Source organism: Balaenoptera physalus (assembly GCF_965194825.1).
Source record: "Balaenoptera physalus genome assembly, chromosome: 16".
NCBI lineage: Eukaryota > Metazoa > Chordata > Mammalia > Artiodactyla > Balaenopteridae > Balaenoptera > Balaenoptera physalus.
This window is the reverse complement of record NC_138898.1, coordinates 73750589-73770561: the sequence shown is the minus strand read 5'-3', so window position 1 is coordinate 73770561 and position 19973 is coordinate 73750589. Positions and strand designations below refer to the sequence as shown.

The 19973-nt window shown below is 42.2% G+C and overlaps 1 protein-coding gene and 1 long non-coding RNA gene across 6 annotated transcripts in view; one reads left to right on the top strand and one right to left on the bottom strand.

Moving 5' to 3' along the window:
- HS3ST4 (heparan sulfate-glucosamine 3-sulfotransferase 4) overlaps positions 1-19973 on the bottom strand; it is a gene marked incomplete at its 5' end in the record, with an annotated part of 575045 nt that overhangs the window by 510162 nt on the left and 44910 nt on the right. The gene's annotated exons all lie outside the window — the stretch shown is intronic.
- LOC309644952 lies at positions 1245-15423 on the top strand. Its single transcript, XR_014254671.1, has 2 exons — positions 1245-1414; positions 9216-15423. It is a non-coding gene; the product is annotated as an uncharacterized lncRNA (long non-coding RNA).

Below are 19973 nucleotides of genomic sequence, written 5' to 3'. Positions count from 1 at the left end.
CCACCTGGTGCTAGTTTGGTACTGAGATATGCCCTCCAATTAAAGCTCACTGCATGTGCCACAGAGGCCCCCAACAGGGAAATGACAGAAAAACAATGTGCGGAGAGCACTTTCAGTTGCCTTGAGTTCCTGATACAGGAAAGGATGCTCTGAAAAGCCTTTGCTTTAAAACTCACAGAGGCTGTTATTGTGTTCCCTCCAATTTCATATGTTGAAGCCTTAACCCCCAATGTGACTGTTTGGAGATAGGACCTTTACAGACGTAATTAAGGTTAAATGAGATCATAAAGGTGGGGCCCTAATCTAATATGACTGGTGCCCTTATAAGAAGGGGAAGAGACACCCAGGATGCCTGCACACAGAGGAAAACCTCATGTAAGGACACGGTGAGAAGACAGCCATCTGCAAGCCAAGGTGTGTATTGCACATTTTAAAAACTTAATTTTCCTGATGCCTCAGCATCCCCACAAACAGACTGTGAGCACCTGCCCAGGTGACCACATATATACCAGTGTGATAAGGCTGGTGCTTGCTACAAGTTCCCCCTCTTGCCCTCCTCTGAGTGTAACCTAGTGACGTTCAAATGCACCAATGAACCCCCTTCATGCCTTTTGCTTCTGTAACTAACTCCACTCTGATCTCCAATCAAGGTACTTCCTACAGTCCTCTCTCTCTCTCTCTCTCTCTCTCTCTCTCTCTCTCTCTCTCTCTCTCTCGGCTCCCTACCTGCTTGGGTGAACCTACTCCCTGGATTCCCCTCCCATGTGTCCCCCTGTGCAGTGTGCCGTGCCTCCCCTTCCAGAACATGTTAATATAATAATTCCTCTAATTTCCTATGCCTCGCCAAGTATAATTTCCATGGCTGTGTTGGAGTGATCCTTAAAGACCCCACAGGGGACTTACACCTCCATTCACACAAGGAGAAAGGCTTCAGGAGAAACCAACCCCACTGGTACCTTGACCTTGGACTTCCAGCCTCCAGAATTGTGAAAAATAAATTTCTATTATTTAAGCCGCCTAGTCTCTGGTGTTTTGTTATGGCGACACTAGCAAATGAATACAGTCTCCAATCACACACTTATCCTCACAAAACCCGCAAGTCAGCATATCTTACTTCCTCCTGGTTTGTCTGAAACTGAGGGGGTTCCCGGAACCTGGGAACTGCGGTGCTAACACCTGGAAAGACAAACCAGGATGAATTGGCCACCCTATACTACCACAACCTTCCCACATCCAGCCCTTGGGAAAGGACAGGAAAGAAAAGAGAAAAAGATGGCTTTAGAGCCCCATTTTCTATTGCTTATCATCCAGGACATAGCACTGACCCGAACCCATGGGAAACAATGCAGAACATCACCGATACTGAAAAGGTGAAGCAGTATTTAAAGGTTCTGATAAAGAAATACTTACACAGGTCCTCGGGAAGATGGCGGAAGAGTAAGACGCGGAGATCACCTTCCTTCCCACAGATACAGTAGAAATACATCTACACGTGGAACTGCTCCTACAGAACACCCACTGAACGCTGGCAGAAAACGTCCGACCTCCAAAAAGGCAAGAAACTCCCCCCGTACTTGGGTAGGGCAAAAGAAAAAAGAAATAACAGAGACAAAAGAATAGGGACGGCACCTGCACTAGTGGGAGGGAGCCGTGAAGGAGGAAAGATTTCCACGCACTAGGAAGCCCCTTCGCGGGCGGAGACTGCGGGTGGCAGAGGGGGGAAGCTTCGGAGCCACGGAGGAGAGCGCAGCCACAGGGGTGTGGAGGGCAAAGCGGAGAGACTCCCGCACAGAGGCTCGGCGCCGAGCAGCACTCTCCAGCCCGAGAGGCTTGTCTGCTCACCCGCCGGGGCGGGCGGGGCTGGGAGCTGAGGCTCGGGCTTCGGTCGGATCGCAGGGAGAGGACTGGGGTTGGCGGCGTGAACACAGCCTGGAGGGGTTAGTGCACCACAGCTAGCCGAGAGGGAGTCCGGGAAAAAGTCTGCAGCTGCCGAAGAGGCAAGAGACTTTTTCTTCCCTCTTTGTTTCCTGGTGCGCGAGGAGAGGGGATTCAGAGCGCTGCCTAAACGAACTTCAGAGACGGGCGCGAGCCGCAGCTACCAGCGCGGATCCCACAGCAACAGGGGCGCAGAGGGAAAAACGGAGAGATTCCCGCACAGAGGCTCGGCGCCGAGCAGCACTCACCAGCCCGAGAGGCTTGTCTGCTCCCCCGCCGGGGCGGGCGGGGCTGGGAGCTGAGGCTCGGCTTCGGTCGGATCGCAGGGAGAGGACTGAGGCTGGCGGCGTGAACACAGCCTGAAGGGATTAGCGCACAACAGCTGGCTGGGAGGGAGACCGGGAAAAAGTCTGCAGCTGCCGAAGAGGCAAGAGACTTTTTCTTGCCTCTTTGTTTCGCGGCGCGCAAGGAGAGGGGATTCAGAGCGCCGCCTAAACGAACTCCAGAGAAGGGCGCGGGCCACGGCGATCACCGCAGACCCCACAGCAACAGGGGCGCAGAGGAAAAAAACGGAGAGACTCCCGCACAGAGGCTCGGCGCCGAGCAGCACTCACCAGCCCGAGAGGCTTGGCTGCTCGGCGGGCGGGGCTGGGAGCTGAGGCTCGGGTTTCGGTTTCGGTTGGATCGCAGGGAGAGGACTGGGGCTGGCGGCGTGAACACAGCCTGAAGGGGCTAGCGCGCCACAGCTGGCTGGTAGGGAGTCCGGGAAAAAGTCTGCAGCTGCCGAAGAGGCAAGAGACTTTTTCTTGCCTCTTTGTTTCGCGGCGCGCAAGGAGAGGGGATTCAGAGTGCCGCCTAAACGAACTCCAGAGAAAGGCGCGAGCCGCGGCGATCAGCACGGACCCCAGAGACGGGCATGAGACGCTGGGGCTGCTGCTGCCGCCTCCAAAAAGCCTGTGAGTGAGCACAGGTCACTCTCCACATCGCCCCTCCCGGGAGCCTGTGCAGCCCGCCACTGCCAGGGTCCCGTGATCCGGGGACAAGTTCCCCGGGAGAACGCACTGCCCACCTCAGGCTGGTGCAACGTCACGCCGGCCTCGGCCGCCGCAGGCTCACCCCGCCTCCTCTGTACACCTCCCTACCCGCGGCCTGAGTGAGCCAGAGCCCCCGAAGCAGCTGCTCCTTTAACCCCGTCCTGTCTGTGCGGGGAATAGACGCCCTCAGGCGACCTACACGCAGAGGCGGGTCCAAATCCAAAGCTGAACCCCAGGAGATGTGCGAACAGGGAAAATAAGGGGAAATCTCTCCCAGCAGCCTTAGAAGCAGCGGATTAAAACTCCACAAACAACTTGATGTGCCTGCATCTGGTGAATACCTGAATAGACAACGAATCATCCCAAATTCAGGAGGTGGACTTTGGGAGCAGGATATATTAATTTTTCCCCTTTTCCTTTATTTGTGAGTGTATATGTATATGCTTCTGGGTGCGATTTTGTCTGTATAGCTTTGCTTTACAATAGCTTTATTTTACTTCACTATATTATAGCCTCTTTCTTTCTTTCTTTCTTTCTTTCTATTTTTTCTCCCTTTTACTCTGAGCCGTGTGGACGAAAGGCTCTTGGTGCTCCAGCCAGGCATCAGGGCCGTGCCTCTGAGGTGGGAGAGCCAACTTCAGGACACTGGTCCACAAGAGACCTCCCAGCTTCACGTAATACCAAACGGCAAAAATCTCTCAGAGATCTCCATCTCAACATCAAGACCCAGCTTCACTCAACGACCAGCAAGCTACAGTGCTGGACACCCTATGCCAAACAACTAGCAAGACAGGAACACAGCCCCATCCATTAGCAGAGAGGCTGCCTAAAGTCATAATAAGGCCACAGACACCCCAAAACACACCACCAGACGTGGACGTGCCCACCAGAAAGACAAGATCCAACCTCATCCACCAGAGCTCAGGCACTAGTTCCCTCCACCAGGAAGCCTACACAACCCACTGAACCAACCTTAGCCACTGGGGACAGATACCAAAAACAACAGGAACTACGAACCTGCAGCCTGTGAAAAGGAGACCCCAAACACAGTAAGATAAGCAAAATGAGACGACAGAAAAACACACAGCAGATGAAGGAGCAGGGTCAGAACATACCAGACTTAACAAATGAAGAGGAAATAGGTAGTCTACCTGAAAAAGAATTCAGAATAATGATAGTAAGGATGATCCAAAATCTTGGAAATAGAATAGACAAAATGCAAGAAACATTTAACAAGGACGTAGAAGAACTAAAGAGGAACCAAGCAATGATGAAAACCACAATAAATGAAATTAAAAATACTCTAGATGGGATCAATAGCAGAATAACTGAGGCAGAAGAAAGGATAAGTGACCTGGAAGATAAAATGGTGGAAATAACTACTGCAGAGCAGGATAAAGAAAAAAGAATGAAAAGAACTGAGGACAGTCTCAGAGACCTCTGGGACAACATTAAACGCGCCAACATTCGAATTATAGGGGTCCCAGAAGAAGAAGAGAAAAAGAAAGGGACTGAGAAGATATTTGAAGAGATTATAGTTGAAAACTTCCCTAATATGGGAAAGGAAATAGTTAATCAAGTCCTGGAAGCACAGAGAGTCCCATACAGGATAAACCCAAGGAGAAACACACCAAGACACATATTAATCAAACTGTCAAAAATTAAATATAAGGAAAACATATTAAAGGCAGCAAGGGAAAAAAAACAAATAACACACAAGGGAATCCCCATAAGGTTAACATCTGATCTTTCAGCAGAAACTCTGCAAGCCAGAAGGGAGTGGCAGGATATACTTAAAGTGATGAAGGAGAAAAACCTGCAACCAAGATTACACTACCCAGCAAGGATCTCATTCAGATTCGATGGAGAAATTAAAACCTTTACAGACAAGCAAAAGCTGAGAGAGTTCAGCACCACCAAACCAGCTTTACAACAAATGCTAAAGGAACTTCTCTAGGCAAGAAACACAAGAGAAGGAAAACACCTACAATAACAAACCCAAAACATTTAAGAAAATGGGAATAGGAACATACATATCGATAATTACCTTGAATGTAAATGGATTAAATGCTCCCACCAAAAGACACAGGCTGGCTGAATGGATACAAAAACAAGACCCATATATATGCTGTCTACAAGAGACCCACTTCAGACCTAGAGACACATATAGACTGAAAGTGAGGGGATGGAAAAAGATATTCCATGCAAATGGAAATCAAAAGAAAGCTGGAGTAGCAATTCTCATATCAGACAAAATAGACTTTAAAATAAAGACTATTACAAGAGACAAAGAAGGACACTATATAATGATCAAGGGATCGATCCAAGAGGAAGGTATAACAATTGTAAATATTTATGCACCCAACATAGGAGCACCTCAATACATAAGGCAAATACTAACAGCCATAAAAGGGGAAATCGACAGCAACACAATCATAGTAGGGGACTTTAACACCCCACTCTCACCAATGGACAGATCATCCAAAATGAAAATAAATAAGGAAACACAAGCTTTAAATGATACATTAAACAAGATGGACTTAATTGATATTTATAGGACATTCCATCCAAAAACAACAGAATACACATTTTTCTCAAGTGCTCATGGAACATTCTCCAGGATAGATCATATCTTGGGTCACAAATCAAGCCTTGGTAAATTTAAGAAAATTGAAATCATATCAAGTATCTTTTCCGACCACAACGCTATGAGACTAGATATCAATTACAGGAAAAGATCTGTAAAAAATACAAACACATGGAGGCTACACAATACATTACTTAATAACGAAGTGATCACTGAAGAAATCAAAGGGGAAATCAAAAAATACCTAGAAACAAATGACAATGGAGATACGACGACCCAAAACCTATGGGACGCAGCAAAAGCAGTGCTAAGAGGGAAGTTTATAGCAATACAAGCCTACCTCAAGAAACAGGAAACATCTCGAATAAACAACCTAACCTTGCACCTAAAGCAATTAGAGAAAGAAGAACAAAAAAACCCCAAAGCCAGCAGAAGGAAAGAAATTATAAAGATCAGGTCAGAAATAAATGAAAAAGAAATGAAGGAAACAATAGCAAAAATCAATGAAACTAAAAGCTGGTTCTTTGAGAAGATAAACCAAATTGATAAACCATTAGCCAGACTCATCAAGAGAAAAAGGGAGAAGACTCAGATCAATAGAATTAGAAATGAAAAAGGAGAAGTAACCACTGACACTGCAGAAATACAAAAGATCATGAGAGATTACTACAAGCAACTCTATGCCAATAAAATGGACAACCTGGAAGAAATGGACAGATTCTTAGAAATGCACAAACTGCCGAGACTGAACCAGGAAGAAATAGAAAATATGAACAGACCAATCACAAGCACTGAAATTGAAACTGTGATTAAAAACCTTCCAACAAACAAAAGCCCAGGACCAGATGGCTTCACAGGTGAATTCTATCAAACATTTAGAGAAGAGCTAACACCTATCCTTCTCAAACTCTTCCAAAATATTGCAGAGGGAGGAACACTCCCAAACTCATTCTACGAGGCCACCATCACCCTGATACCAAAACCAGACAAAGATGTCACAAAGAAAGAAAACTACAGGCCAATATCACTGATGAACATAGATGCAAAAATCCTCAACAAAATACTAGCAAACAGAATCCAACAGCACATTAAAAGGATCATACACCATGATCAAGTGGGGTTTATCCCAGGAATGCAAGGATTCTTCAGTATACGCAAATCAATCAATGTGATACATCATATTAACAAACTGAAGGAGAAAAACCATATGATGATCTCAATAGATGCAGAGAAAGCTTTTGACAAAATTCAACACCCATTTATGATAAAAGCCCTGCAGAAAGTAGGCATAGAGGGAACTTTCCTCAACATAATAAAGGCCATATATGACAAACCCACAGCCAACATTGTCCTCAATGGTGAAAAACTGAAACCATTTCCACTAAGATCAGGAACAAGACAAGGTTGCCCACTCTCACCACTATTATTCAACATAGTTTTGGAAGTGTTAGCCACAGCAATCAGAGAAGACAAAGAAATAAAAGGAATCCAAATCGGAAAAGAAGAAGTAAAGCTGTCACTATTTGCAGATGACATGATACTATACATAGAGAATCCTAAAGATGCTACCAGAAAACTCCTAGAGCTAATCAATGAATTTGGTAAAGTAGCAGGATACAAAATTAATGCACAGAAATCTCTTGCATTTCTATACACTAATGACGAAAAATCTGAAAGTGAAATTAAGAAAACACTCCCATTTACCATTGCAACAAAAAGAATAAAATATCTAGGAATAAACCTACCTAAGGAGACAAAAGACCTGTATGCAGAAAATTATAAGACACTGATGAAAGAAATTAAAGATGATACAAATAGATGGAGAGATATACCATGTTCCTGGATTGGAAGAATCAACATTGTGAAAATGACTCTACTACCCAAAGCAATCTACAGATTCAATGCAATCCCTATCAAACTACCACTGGCATTTTTCACAGAACTAGAACAAAAAATTTCACAATTTGTATGGAAACACAAAAGACCCCGAATAGCCAAAGCAATCTTGAGAACGAAAAATGGAGTTGGGGGAATCAGGCTCCCTGACTTCAGACTATATTACAAAGCTTCAGTAATCAAGACAGTTTGGTACTGGCACAAAAACAGAAATATAGATCAATGGAACAGGATAGAAAGCCCAGAGATAAACCCACACACATATGGGCACCTTATTTTTGATAAAGGAGGCAAGCATATACAGTGGAGAAAAGACAGCCTCTTCAATAAGTGGTGCTGGGAAAATTGGACAGGTACATGTAAAAGTATGAAAATAGAACACTCCCTGACACCATGCACAAAAATAAACTCAAAATGGATTAAAGACCTAAGTGTAAGGGCAGACACTATCAAACTCTTAGAGGAAAACATAGGCAGAACACTCTATGACATACATCACAGCAAGATTCTTTTTGACCCAGCTCCCAGAGAAATGGAAATAAGAACACAAATAAACAAATGGGACCTAATGAAACTTAAAAGCTTTTGCACAGCAAAGGAAACCATAAACAAGACCAAAAGACAACCCTCAGAATGGGAGAAAATATTTGCAAATGAAGCAACTGACAAAGGATTAATCTCCAAGATTTACAAGCAGCTCATGCAGCTCAATAACAAAAAAACGAACAACCCAATCCAAAAATGGGCCGAAGACCTAAATAGACATTTCTCCAAAGGAGATATACAGATGGCCTACAGACACATGAAAGAATGCTCAACATCATTAATCATTAGAGAAATGCAAATCAAAACTACAATGAGATATCATCTCACACCGGTCAGAATGGCCATCATCAAAAAATCTAGAAACAATAAATGCTGGAGAGGGTGTGGAGGAAAGGGAACACTCTTGCACTGTTGGTGGGAATGTAAATTGATACAGCCACTATGGAGAACAGTATGGAGGTTCCTTAAAAAACTACAAATAGAACTACCATACGACCCAGCAATCCCACTACTGGGCATATACCCTGAGAAAACCATAGGTCAAAAAGAGTCATGTACCAAAATGTTCATTGCAGCTCTATTTACAATAGCCAGGACATGGAAGCAATCTAAATGTCCATCGACAGATGAATGGATAAAGAAGATGTGGCACATATATACAATGGAATATTACTCAGCCATAAAAAGAAATGAAATGGAGGTATTTGTAATGAGGTGGATGGAGTTAGAGTCTGTCATACAGAGTGAAGTAAGTCAGAAAGAGAAAAACAAATACAGTATGCTAACATATATACGGAATCTAAGGGGAAAAAAAAAAAAAAAAAAAAAAAGGTCATGAAGAACCTAGTGGCAAGACGGGAATAAAGACACAGACCTACTAGAGAATGGACTTGAGGATATGGGGAGGGGGTGGGGTGAGATGTGACAGGGTAAGAGAGTGTCATGGACATATATACACTACCAAATGTAAAATAGATAACTAGTGGGAAGTAGCCGCATAGCACAGGGAGATCAGCTCGGTGCTTTGTGACCACCTAGAGGGATGGGATGGGGAGGGTGGGAGGGAGGGAGATGCAAGAGGGAAGAGAAATGGGAACATATTGTATATGTATAACTGATTCACTTTGTTATAAAGCAGAAGCTAACACACCATTGTAAGGCAATTATACTTCAATAAAGATGTTAAAAAAAAAAAAAAAAAAGAAATACTTACACAGCCTTCACCACGTATCAGGCGCTGTTCAAGTGCTCCACATACAATGACGCATGGAATCCTCACACAGCCCCATGAGGTGGTACCACTATTATTCACATTTTGCAGAGGAGGGAACTGAGGCCCAGAGATGTGCGGCCCCAGGTCATACACTGTGGCTGACACAACACTGCCTTTGGGTCCCGAGTCTCAGGCATCCCTCTTTGCCACGCTGGTCACAGTGGGCCAGTGCAATACATCAGTAAATCGAAGCAACTAAGGCAACCTGCATGAGAAGTTTCCCTGGTTTATCTTCCATGGACACCTGTGGCCATGGCCTTGATACTAGATGGTAAGAAATTTCCCAGGAGCATCAGATCTGTCTGGCCAGCCAGATTGGGTGGCATCCCAACAATCTCACAGGTTGTTAAGAGGCTAGATGAGGATAATTCATGCAGTGCCCTTAACAGAGTGCCTGGTGCAGAATACAGAGCATTCAATGAATGTTCACTGATCATAATAGCAACAGCAACAGTAATAACAGCCACCACCGCCACTACCCGCTGTTTGAATTACTGTCAGTCTCTGCATTAGCTTTAAGATTTTCTGATTTTCCAAGCAGGTGTTCAAGAGCTCAGTGATCTTCCAACTCAACACCTTGGACAAACCTCAATTGAATAGATTCAAAACACAAGGCCAGAGCGCCCTCACACCCAGACCAGCACTTGGAAGCATAAAAGCTGCCGGGTCCTTGTGACGGAAAAACTCTGCCACTGATTCTGCCCAGCCCGCAGGAGAGCAGTAACCTATCCCATCTCCCATTTCAGAGATAACACCTTAGAAGCCCCCAGTTTATTTACAGCAAACGTTCGGCTGCTGGTCCTCTCCGATGTAAGTGAATTTCAAAACACTTTAAATTCAGGATAAAGCAGTGAAATGGGAAAATCTTTACACTCCAATAAGACATCATTACTGGCAAGCATATTGCACTTTCAATATCAGACTGAAAACCACCAGCGCATGAAAGGGAATGAGGGCATCTGGGTGGGCATCGGGCAGCTTGATAAATAGGGTCCTGCTGGGGAGGAAGAAGCTCTGGGGGACTCCAGATGAAGGACTCCCCCCGCCTTCCTGGACTGTCAGAAGTTTCCAAAGATGGCACGGTTTCCAGCCCACACCCTGCACAAAGGGTGGGGATGGGGGGAGTAGATCCTGTTTCCTTCTGGGCAGTTTTTCTAGGGTGTGCTTAGTTGTATCAGTAGAGGGGGAGCAGGTTAGGCAGGGATCATTAGCATTTAGATTGCACAACTGAGAAACTGATGAGTGGGAAGAATGGGTTGCTATGACCCATAAGAGGGGAGACCAAGAGCGGACACCAGAAGTCCCTGAAATTGATCAACTGCTCTTAAATGGACGTCTCAAGAATGGGCAATGGAAGGGAGAGAGAGAGGAAAGCAAGGAGGTAGGGAGGAAGAAAGGAGAGAAGGAAATCAGAGCAGGATGGAGGGAGGAAGGGAAAACAGGAGAAAGAAAGACAGAAAGGAAGAGAGGGAGAAAAGAAAAAGTGAAAGATATAAATTGAGAAGGAAGATAAAAGGAAGGCGGTGACAGCGGGAGGTGTTTGACTGAGGATGCTAAGCGCCAGGTAGACATTCTCCACCTCACTCTGTGAGGGAAGGACCTATTATCTTCATGTATGAATAAGGAACTGGAACTCAGAGAACTCCAAGTTCTTTACGGTCATACGGCAGACTCAAATCCCATGCTCTTGGCATCCCATCGTGCCACTGGCTCTTCCCTAGTTTTCCCAGAGCCAAACGTTCAAAGGCACCTGCTCGTTCAAGGCTGTTAAAAATAGCAGGAATGCCTAGCATCACTAGTTTTCTGCTCCATATCAGATGCTGTGCTAGACACTTTTAAATAGTGTCTCACTTAATAACATTATCACCATTTTACAGATGAGGACACAGAGGCTCAGAGAAGCCTAACTGAGGCCATCCAGCTACTCTGCCAGGATTCTCACCTGCACTGTCTTAATTTAGAACCATTAACCTCAGTTCTAGTCATGACTCAGCTGTTACCTTAAGGAGTGACCAGGAAACTTCTACCTTTATCAGCCTGTGACCGGCTGAATAATGGTCTCCTGAAAGATGTCCATGTCAATCTCTGAAACCTGTGAATATGTTACCCTACATGGCAAAGTGGACTTCACAAATGTCATTCGTTTAGGATTTTGAGATGGGAAGATTTTCCTGGATTATCTAGGTGGGCCCAATATAATCACAGAAGTCCTTATAAAGGAAAGAGGGAGGCAGGAGGGTCAGTGTCAGAGAGATTTAAAGATGCTGTGCTATTGGCTCTGAAGATGAAAAGCAGGTCATGAGCCAAGAAATACCAGTGGCCCTTACAAGCCAGAAACGGCAAGGAAACAGATTCTTTTCTAGAGCCTCAGAAGGAATGCAGCCCTGCTGGCACTTTGATTTTATCCCAGTAAGATTCATTTTGAACTTCTTTTGTGTTGTTTCAAGCCACTAAGTTTATGGTAATTTGTTATAGCATCAATAAGAAGCTAAAACAGAGCCTCAGTTTCCTTATCTGTCAAACAGAAATTATAGTCTTGGATCTGCCTATTCTGTGTGGCTTTGATGAAGATGCAATGTCTTGGGTCCTTATGCTGGCCCTGAATGCCACTCCCACTAGGACATCCCACATGGAAACCATGCTGCCCAAACTAGCTTTGCCCTGTCTAAAGAGGGCTGTCAGCCAGGCTTTACATATCTTGGTCTATATTTCTTCAGAGCTCTGTTCTGCTTGCTCCAAAAAATAACCAGCTAGTCTGCTGGGCTCAGTGAAGAACAAAGTCAAACACAGAAGAAAACAGTGCCCAAAGGTGGAGAAAGACTGAGTCCTGATGACATTGCTTGAGCCCCTGGATCCAGCTATGCCTGAAGCCGATGTACTCTTGAACTTTTCAGTTAGGCAAGCCAAGAAATTCTCATTTTTCCTTAAGCTGGCTTGAGTTGGGCTACTGTCACATACAACTTAAAGCATTTAGGGCAACTACTATGTATCAGGCCCTGTACCACAAAGCTTTGCTGCAACAATCCTATACAGTGGAATTTCTCCCTTTAATAGATGAGAAAACCGAGGCACAAATTAGTTTAAGCAACTTGCCCAAAGTGCAATAGTTCATAAGTGAATAACAGTGGAATTCAAATCAGTTTGAGCCCAAAATCTTTGCTCTTTCCCCAGCACCAATTTTTAACTTTCACTTAACTTGAACACAACTTGGGAGGGCCATAAAGTCAAACTGAAAATGCTATTTCTCTCAGGTCTTTACACTTGCACTAAAAAGAATAGATCACTGTTGTTGTAAGTTCGTACCATAGATCCTCTTAAAATTGCCGCTGAAAATCTTATTAAGTTTTCTGTTCAGAATGTAATGCTTGGTAGTAAAAAGATACAAGCTCTTTGTGAAACAGTTTGTATCAGAAAACATGTCGTAAAAGCTGTGGGCTGTCAGGTAGCTGCCAAAGAAGTCATTTTACTTAAATTCAAATAACATCTAGAACACTTAACAGCTGGGGATTTTTGTTGGGAAGGAGTTTGTTTGTTACAAGGTAAGGGCGATTGAAAGTTGCAACTAGAATGGCTGGAAATATCAACATGCAATCCACAAATTCTCTCCTCCCACCTCCCCTCCTAAAGTGGTTTCTGTGTTTGTCTGACCAACTGGGTTTTGGTTGTTCGTTTGATCTGGTCTTGGATGAGTGAGAAGGGGTCTTTTTTGTTCTGTCAATCTGATCTAGAGATCATAAACTCAAGTGCCGACAGGAATATGTAGATGAGAAAGAAGCCAGGGTTGTATTCTTTTTTCAAAGACTCTTGATCTTCTTTTTTTTCTTTTTAATCTTCAAACATGGATGATTACTGTTTGCATCCAAAGGAAAATATGGGGTCTTGACACATGCAGTGTGTCAACATGTGTCTCTACCTTTCACTTTCTTATCTTTAAGGATACCTTGAAACAAGCATGGATGGAATCAAGATTCAGAGATGAGGAGACAGTGGTGGTGAACAGGGGGGATGAGACAAATTGGAAAGTGTGTGTGACTGGGTGGCCAGGGATACAGGACCACTCTTAATACATCTTTCAGAAATGAGGCAAAGGCAAGCCAGAAATTTCGAAGCCAGTGTGAAAGCCACCGATTTTTCAGTGTTACCTAAAATTATTTTAAAAATTGTGTTCGCCGGACAAAAACACTTGGGGTGGTTGAATACAGCCCATTGGTTTGGGGTATTTGGTGTAGAGGGGAGAATTGGATAAAGCCAAGAAAGTCTTGATGGATTTTTATTTTAAAAGAAACAGAGCTATTTCCATGAGAAAAGAGATCTGAGATGGAAGGAGGAAAGGGGTGGGTGGGTAGCAATGGGGGAACTGGGGGAGAAACTATAGGTACCAGCCATGCCTATGATGTGTGAACTCTTAGAAGAAAGGTGGAGAGAGAAGATTATAAGAGGCTTCTCTTTATATCCAGCAATAGAATTCCCTTTGCTGCTCCTATAGAAGAATTCAGTATCTATTTAAATTGCTTTTAAAAATTTTTTGACATAGGTTGCAAGTTTGTTTTGGCTACACCACACAGAGGGTGGAAAGCCTCAGCCCCAGCATGTCACTCACCTCTCTGTGCCCCAGTTTAATCATCTGTAAAATGGGACTCCTAAGGGCACCTACCTCTTGGAAATAATGTTGGTAAAACACTTGGAAGTGCCTGACCCTTTTAAATTCTCAATGGATGTGGGCCATTATTATTTATTATCTCATTTACCTTGGCTAAATTGTCTAAACTCTCAGAATTTCTCTTTCCTTATAGTTAAATGGGATATTAAAAAATATCTGCCCCTTATAATATGTATAACTGAATCACTTTGTTGTACAGCAGAAATTAACACAACATTGTAAATCAACTATACTTCAATTAAAAAAAAAGGGGAATAAAAATCTGCCCCTTGGGGAGGATTATTCCATAGCCTTGTATACAGTAATCCCCCCCTTATTTGCGGTTTCACTTTCTGTGGTTTCAGTTACCTGTGGCCAACTGCAGTCAGAAAATACTAAATGGAAAATTCAAGAAATGAACAGTTCATAAGTTTTAAATTGCACGCTGTTCTGAGTAGCATGATGAAATCTCACTCTGTCCTGCTCTGTCCTGTCTGGGACATAAATCATCCCTTTGTCCAGCATATCTTGCCCATTAGACACTTAATAGCCAACTCTGTTATCAGATGGACTGTCCCAGTATTGCAATGCTTGTGTTTAGGATACAAACCCTTGGGTATAGGGTTCAATACTATCCGCCATTCCAGGCATGCACTGGGGATCTTGGAAAGAATCCCCCACAGATGCGGTGGGGGAGGACTATTGTATATAAAGCGTGTAGCACAGAGAGAGCAGAAGCAAGAAGAACTACAGTCCTGCAGCCTGTGGAATGAAAACCACATTCACAGAAAGACAGACAAAATGAAAAGGCAGAGGACTATGTACCAGATGAAGGAACAAGATAAAACCCCAGACAAACAACTAAATGAATTGGAGATAGGCAACCTTCCAAAAACAGAATTCAGAATAATGATAGTGAAGATGATACAGCACCTCGGAAAAAGAATAGAGGCAAAGATCAATAAGATGCAAGAAATGTTTAACAAAGACCTAGAAGAATTAAAGAACAAACAAACAGAGAAGAATAACACAATAACCGAAATGAAAAATACACTAGAAGGAATCAATAGCAGAATAACTGAGGCAGAAGAACGGATAAGTGATCTGGAAGACAGAATGGTGAGATTCACTGCTGCAGAACAGAATAAAGAAAAATGAGGGCTTCCCTGGTGGCGCAGTGGTTGAGAATCTGCCTGCCAATGCAGGGGACACGGGTTCGAGCCCTGGTCTGGGAAGATCCCACATGCTGCGGAGCAACACGGCCCGTGAGCCACAAATACTAAGCCTGCGCGTCTGGAGCCTGTGCTCGGCAGCGAGAGGCTGTGATAGTGAGAGGCCCGCGCACCGCAATGAAGAGTGGCCCCCGCACCGCGATGAAGAGTGGCCCCCGCTTGCCACAACTAGAGAAAGCCCTCACACAGAAACGAAGACCCAACACAGCCATACATACATACATACATACATAAATAAAAAGAATGTAAGCAGACCAGAATATCATTAAAAAAATTAAAATTTTTTTTAAAAAAATTAAAAAAAAAAAAGAAAAATGAATGAAAAGAAATGAAGACAGCCTAAGAAACCTCCGGGACAACATTAAACGCAAAACCATTTGCATTATAGGGGTCTCAGAAGGAGGAGAGAGAGAGAAAGGTCCCAAGAAAATATCTGAAGAGATTATAGTAAAAAATTTCCTTAACATGGGAAAGAAAATAGTCACCCAAGTCCAGGAAGCACAGAGAGTCTCTGGCAGGATAGACCCAAGGAGAAAGAGGCTGAGACACATAGTAATCAAATTAACAAAAATTAAAGACAAAGAAAAATTATTGAAAGCAACAAGGGAAAAACGATAAATAACATACAAGGGAACTCCCATAAGGTTAATAGCTGATTTCTCAGCAGAAACTCTACAAGCCAGAAGGGAGTGGAACGATATATTTAAAGTGATGAAAGGGAAGTACCTACAACCAAGATCACTCTACCTGGCAAGGATTTCATTCAGATTTGACAGAGAAATCAAAAGCTTTACAGACAAGAAAAGCTAAGAGAATTCAGCACCAAACCAGCTGTACAACAAATGCTAAAGGAACTTCTCTAAATGGGAAACATAAGAGAAGAAAAGGACCTGCAAAAACAAACCCATAACGATTAAGAAAATGGTAATAGGAACATAAATATCAATAATTACCTTAAACGTGAATGGATTAAAGGCACCAACCAAAAGACACAGTCTTGCTGAATGGATACAAAAACAAGACCCATATATACGCTGTCTACAAGAGACCCACTTCAGACCTAGGGACACAAAGAGACTGAAAGTGAGGGGATGGAAAATGATTTTGATTTCCATTCAAATGGAAATCAAAAGAAAGCGAGAGTAGCAATACTGATATCAGATAAAATAGACTTTAAAATAAAGAATGTTACAAGAGACAAGGAAGGACACTACATAATGATCAAGGGATCAATCCAAGAAAAAGATCTAACAATTATAAATATATATGCACCCAACATAGGAGCACCTCAATACATAAGGCAAATGCTAACAGCTATAAAAGAGGAAATCAACAGTAACACAATAATAGTGGGGGACTTTAACACCTCACTTACACCAATGGATGAATCATTCAGACAGGAAATTAATAAGGAAACAAAAGCTTTAAATGACATAATAGACCAGATAGATTTAATTGATATTTATAGGACATTCCATCCAAAAACAGCAGATTACACTTTCTTCTCAAGTGCACATGGAACATTCTCCAGGATAGATCACATCTTGGGTCGCAAATCAAGCCTTGGTAAATTTAAGAAAATTGAAATCATATCAAGCATCTTTTCTGACCAAAAACGCTATGAGATTAGAAATCAATTACAGGGAAAAAACGTAAAAAAAAACCAAACACATGGAGGCTAAACAATACATTACTAAATAACCGAGAGATCACTGAAGAAATCAAGGAGGAAATCAAAAAATACCTAGAGACAAATGACAACGAAAACATGATGATCCAAAACCTATGGGATGCAGCAAAAGCAGTTCTAAGAGGGAAGTTTAGAGCAATACAATCCTACCTCAAGAAACAAGAAAAATCTCAAATAAACAACCTAAACTTACAGCTAAAGGAACTAGAGAAAGAAGAACAAACAAAACCCAAAGTTAGTAGAAGGAAAGAAAACACAAAGATCAGAGCAGAAATAAATGAAAAAGAAACAAAGAAAACAATAGCAAAGATCAATAAAACTAAAAGCTGGTTCTTTGAGAAGATAAACAAAATTGATAAACCTTTAGCCAGACTCATCAAGAAAAATAGAGAGAGGGCTCAAATCAATAAAATTAGGAATGAAAAAGAATTTACAACGGACACTGCAGAAATACAAAGCATAATAAGAGACTACTACAAGAAACTCTATGCCAATAAAATGGACAACCTGGAAGAAATGGACAAATTCTTAGAAACGTATAACCTTCCAAGACTGAACCAGGAAGAAATAGAAAATATGAACAGACCAATCACAAGTAATGAAATTGAAACTGTGACTAAAAATCTTCCAACAAAGAAAAGTCCAGGACCAGGTGGCTTCACAGGTGAATTCTATCAAACATTTAGAGAAGAGCCATCCTTCTCAAACTCTTCCAAAAAACTGCAGAGGAGGGAACACTCCCAAACTCATTCTATGAGGTCAACATCACCCTGATACCAAAACCAGACAAAGATGTCACAAAAAAAGAAAATTACAGACCAATATCACTGATGAATATAGATGCAAAAATCCTCAACAAAATACTAGCAAACAGAATCTAACAACACATTAAAAGGATCATATACCATGATTTATGTGGAATTTATCCCAGGGATGCAAGGATTCTTCAATATACGCAAATCAATCAATGTGATACACCATGTGAACAAACTGAAGTATAAAAACCATATGATCATCTCAATAGATGAAGAAAAAAGGTTGTGACAAAATTCAACACCCATTTATGATAAAAACTCTCCAGAAAGTGGGCATAGAGGGAACCTACCCCAACATAATAAAGGCCATATACAACAAACCCAGAGCAAACATCATTCTCAATGGTGAAAACCTGAAAGAGTTTCCTCTAAAATCAGGAACAAGACAAGGATGTCCACGCTTGCCACTATTATTCAACATAGTTTTGGAAGTGCTAGCCACAGAAATCAGAGAAGAAAAAGAAGTAAAAGAAGTAAAAGAAGAAGTAAAAGATACAAATTGGAAAAGAAGAAATAAAACTGTCACTGTTTGCGGATGACATGATACTATACATAGAGAATCCTCAGGATGCCACCAGAACACTACTAGAGCTAATTAATAAATCTGGTAAAGTAGCAGGATACAGAGCTGGAGGAATCAGACTCTCTGACTTCAGACTATACTACAAAGCTACAGTAATTAAGACAATATGGTACTGGCACAAAAACAGAAATACAGATCAATGGAACAGGATAGAAAGCCCAGAGGTAAACCCACGCACCTATGGTCAACTAATCTGAGGCAATGATATACAATGGAGAAAAGACAACCTCTTCAATAAATGGTGCTGGGAAAACTGGACAGCTACATGTAAAAGAATGAAATTAGAACACTCCCTAACACCATACACAAAAATAAACTCAAAATGGATTAAAGACCTAAATGTAAGACTGGACACTATAAAACTCTTGGAGGAAAACATAGGAAGAACACTCATTGACATAAATCACAGCAAGATGTTTTTTGACCCACCTCAAAAATCAAAAATAAATGAATGGTACCTAATGAAACTTAAAAGCTTTTGCACAGCAAAGGAAATTATAAACAAGACGAAAAGACAACCCTCAGAATGGGAGAAAATATTTGCAAACGAATCAACAAAGGATTAATCTCCAAAATATATAAACAGCCCATGCAGCTCAATATTAAAAAAACAAACAATCCAATACAAAAGTGGGCAAAAAACCTAAATAGACATTTCTCCAAAGAAGACATACAGATGGCCAAGAAGCACATGAAAAGCCACTCAACATCACTAATCATTAGAGAAATGCAAATTAAAACTACAGTGAGGTATCACCTCACAGGTTAGAATGGGCATCATCAGAAAATCTCCAAACAATAAATTCTGGAGAGGGTGTTAGGAAAAGGGAACCCTCTTGCACTGTTGGTGGGAATGTAAATTGATACAGCCACTATGAAGAACAGTATGGAGGTTCCTTAAAAAGCTAAAATAGAACTACCATATGACCCAGCAATTCCACTACTGGGCATCTACCCTGAGAAAACCATAATTCAAAATGAGTCATGTACCACAATGTTCATTGCAGCACTATTTACAATAGCCAGGACACGGAAACAACCTAAGTGTCCATCGACAGATGAATGGATAAAGAAGATGTGCCACATATACACAATGGAATATTACTCAGCCATAAAAACAAACAAAATTGAGCTATTTGTAGGGAGGTGGATGGACCTAGAGTCTGTCATACAGAGTGAAGTAAGTCAGAAAGAGAAAAACAAATACCATACACTAACACACATATATGGAATCTAAAAAAAAGAAGGTTCTGACGAACCTAGGGTCAGGACAGGAATAAAGATGCAGACATAGAGAATGGACTTCAGGACATGGGTAGGGGGAAGGGTAAGTTGGGATGAAGTGAGAGAGTGGCATGGACATATATACACTACCAAACATAAAACAGATAGCTAGTGGGAAGCAGCCGCATAGTACAGGGAGATCAGCTCGGTGTTTTGTGACCACCTAGAGGGGTGGGACAGGGAGAGTGGGAGGGAGACGTAAGAGGGAGGAGATATGGGGATATATGTATATGTATAGCTGATTCACTTTGTTATACAGCAGAAACTAACACAACACTGTAAAGCGATTATACTCCAATACCGATGTTAAAAAAAAAAAAAAGAAGAAATACGATACATAGCAGAGTTTGGGGTCAACAGCTCCAACACCTGCAGGCTATGCAATCTATCTGGGCTTCACTTGTCTCAGCTGTAAAGTATGGATAATAACACTTAATTTTAAAGGTTTTAAAGAGATCT